Source organism: Drosophila gunungcola, unplaced genomic scaffold (genome assembly GCF_025200985.1).
Source record: "Drosophila gunungcola strain Sukarami unplaced genomic scaffold, Dgunungcola_SK_2 000001F, whole genome shotgun sequence".
Classification (NCBI taxonomy): Eukaryota; Metazoa; Arthropoda; class Insecta; order Diptera; family Drosophilidae; genus Drosophila; species Drosophila gunungcola.
Window position 1 is genome coordinate 13,184,891 of NW_026453197.1, and position 3,592 is coordinate 13,188,482.

Below are 3,592 nucleotides of genomic sequence, written 5' to 3' on the forward strand. Positions count from 1 at the left end.
AAACTTACGGCTGGCAATAAAAAGTATTTCGATTCTTGAACTTTCAGATTGGGGGCAATCAATTCAGCTAAACCAGCCATCCGCAGTCCACAAGCAAGGACAAGTGGCGACATTTGACAAAACAATTAATCAATTCAATTTTCCAAATCACTTGACAACGACGAACGGGAAAACAATTTTCGACAGACTGAAACTGAAAAGCAGCTTGTCTCCGCCCAAAAGTAGCCAAAACAGAGCAAGGCCAAGGACACTTTGCAATGTCAGCAGGAAACTATCCTGACAGACATCCTTTGAATTTGCATGTTTAACAGGAATTGGTTTCAATGATGAACAGCAAGGACTTCCCAACTCAATTGAGGAAAATGTCTTCCACAAGTAGTACAATTTATCAATCAGTTGGGCCGAAATTCTGGCGGTACTGCGTACTGATAGAACGTTTTAACAAATTACAATTTATAAAAAATTATGACTAAAACAAGAACGTGAACTCTTTTTAAGCACTTACTTAGACACTTATTAATGGTAATGTCCTACTGGTTTGGAAAAAATAAAATTGTATATCCAATAAATTTGTTTATTCTCTAACTTATGTCTTTTAATATTTGCAAAGTAAAAAGTATCGGTGTCAGTGTCAGTAAGAACTTAAGCTTTAAACTTTAGGCAATCAGTATACTACTGTCAGTCAAACAATAAAACCCATTTAATTTAACTTAGCTTAACAATTGCAAACGGAGTGCGGCAAAATATTTTCCCTTACACCGCCCCGCCAAAATAGAACAAAATCACAGCACAGTTGTGATGTCAGCTAAAACAAATCTGTTCTCGCAGACAATTTGCATACAACATAGAAATTGACTTCAACTATGAACAGCAGAATTTCACAACTTAATAGTTCCGTTTTCCTTCTTATATTTGCATTTATCAATCAGTTGGGCCGAAATCCCGGCGGTACTGCAATACCGGGCCAACCCGCTGACAGAGGTGGAGCAAGCCCCTAGCACTCCGTCTGATTCCAAAAATCAGTTTAACATTTGTTGTCCTCCAATGGAGGAACTATCAGATGTTAAGCTGATAAGAACAGATACTACACTTTGATCTTAGCCATAAGGCCGAGAAGCGATAACTATAGCAGCACAAACCAAAGAAAATCATTTGAATAAAGCCAGAACCAGTTGTGAATTATAACGTTTCAAATGGTGAAAAAATACAAAAATACTGCTGTATACTTTGGGGGATGTTTTCAGCATTCTTTAACATTTAATTTATTGTCACCAAAACAAACGCAAATTGGTCGACAACAGTAATAGAACAATATAATTGTTTGTTTAATTATTTTTATTTTGCAGCTTGAATCATTTATACTCTCTTATAAAAATGTCAAAACCACATGGTCCTCCGCTTGCACTCACACAAATCCCCTGGCTGTTAATATAACAATTATCTCTCCAAGTGCCGCACCTTTTACGACCTCTAGGTACATTTATAGCTTGTATTGAAATTAGTAAGGCCAAAACAAGTATCAGTAAATAAGTCCTCATCGTGAAAAACGTTTAAGTTCCTCTAATAAAGTTCTAAATTTGAAATATATTGATTAAGTGCCTCTAATAGAGTTCTTAGTTTTAAATAGGTTGATTCACAGCGAAACGAAATATAATTTTACGATATGATAACCAAAACTAAAGTTATTAACCCTATTTATACTTCACTCCAATTTTACTTTAAAATGCAATACCTTCTTTTACGATTTGGCTTAAACTAACTGTTAATAAAATTAACTAAATTCGACAAGCCGAAGTTTTAATACCCTTGCAGTCTAGGAATGGATCGGTATATGTTTTCGGAAACTAAATACTCATAATTCTTAGAAAACAACCAAATTTATCTTATTTTACCAGATCGTTCCTATGGCAGCAAAAATATATAGTTGTCCGATCGGCATGATTTTTTAACATGGTATGTGTACATATGGGAATATTCGATTTTTAAAGTTTAAGGAATCTAGTTTACATATATATATATATATATATAGTCTACTACTCGACTATACCTGTGGCAGCTGTAAAATTTAACTTCCTCCCTTTTCGCAGCTATTTCAGGTAGCTAACAGTGAATTGACTGTTCAGTTTCAACACATTGTGAATAGTAACCCTAATAATTCTCAACCATTTCTAGCCAATATTTAATGTAGAGGCAGAATATTTCGTGGTGTACAATCACTCTGGTTTCTCTTCAATTGTCGAATAAATCTTTCGCCTTTTACTAAAGATTTCCGTGGAGAGGAGCACTCTAATGAGTCTAAACTGAATTTTTAGCAAGGCCTGGCGACTTAAGTTGCCGGGCGCATTAATAATAAATTTTAAAACAATAGCTAGAAAGGGTATTTGCACACTGTTTATTTTCTTTTCAATAAAAAAAAACGGAATTGCTTTCAAATAAAGATGGTATCAAAAACAGAACGCTCGCACACACCTTCCTTGTTGCCAATCCCATAAATTTTAATTGAATTATTTTATCTCTTCCTTGGCTTTTCCCAGGACTCATCGTCGGTCCCTGCTTTATTTGAAAGCATCTTCATCAATGCGGGATTGTTTTGCATAAATAACGCATAAATTGAGGCGATCCAAGAAAAGGCCAACAATCCAAATCAGTGCTACATGCTCGGCATTGACAAAAAAGTAGGCCTTAGCCTACTAAGCGTAAAAGATGAAATATGTTCGGGGTCATGGGTCGCTTCGGAATTACATTTGCTTAGTTCATAAAAAGGAAAAGAAGCCAGCCGTCAGTCTCTAGAGTTAAAACGACGTTACGCCTCGGAAAATCTGAATTCTAAATTGGCTAAGGGAAAAACCAAAAAGGCTCGGTTGAAGTTTTTCGAAAGCCAAAACTAACCAAGTAGTAAATTTACATAGAAGTTAAAGGTTTCCGTTTATCTGGTTTCCTTCCCCTGTCGAACTTGAACTATAAAAACACAAAAATCTAACCGGAGGAAAAAGTTTCCAGTCACATAAACATAAATTGCGACAGTAATTTTCGGTCAGGAACATTTGGAAAATTTTCCCGCATTCACACACCAACAGGCATTATTGGTATGCACAGGAATGGTTGTTGTAATTTGGCTGAAGTAGGCTATAAATGGGAGTTAACATTAAGTTTAATTTGTCTAATGTCCATGAACCCTTTTCCCTGGCTTTGCTTGGCCTGAAATAAATGGTTGGAGCCAAATTACACAATGATTTGCCATTTGTGTGGGTTTCATGTCCTTCTTAAAATGAACTTAGTTAATCCAAAGTATCTTAGTTATATGGTCATTTAATGATTATGACTCATCAAGATTTGCCTTTAGTGTCGGGTTAACACATTTTAAGGACAGCTCTGGAAGACAAGATTATGCTGAGCTCAACTACTCTACATTTAGGGGTATATTAAACTAATATTTTAATGTATTATTAATGGCCCTCTCGGGCTCCCAAAAATTGCCGTAGTGGACGGTATTTCACGTCCCCATGGCGGGGTATTGGTTAAAGTTTTCAACTAGCAATAATCGCACCTCAGTAGAACTTCATTGGTTACGATATCGCCTCTGCGCAAAGAT

General features: G+C 35.9%; 3 non-coding genes across 3 annotated transcripts; 1 reads left to right on the plus strand and 2 right to left on the minus strand.

Annotated features, from left to right (window-relative positions):
• Window positions 1-924: 924 nt before the first annotated feature.
• On the minus strand, window positions 925-1,121 carry LOC128263594 (U2 spliceosomal RNA). Its single transcript, XR_008268462.1, has one exon. It is a non-coding gene; the product is annotated as a U2 spliceosomal RNA (small nuclear RNA).
• A 1,092-nt stretch (window positions 1,122-2,213) lies between these two features.
• Window positions 2,214-2,337, plus strand: LOC128263580 (U5 spliceosomal RNA). The gene has a single exon (XR_008268448.1). It is a non-coding gene; the product is annotated as a U5 spliceosomal RNA (small nuclear RNA).
• Window positions 2,338-3,452: 1,115 nt separating this feature from the next.
• Window positions 3,453-3,592, minus strand: LOC128263578 (U4 spliceosomal RNA). The gene has a single exon (XR_008268446.1). It is a non-coding gene; the product is annotated as a U4 spliceosomal RNA (small nuclear RNA).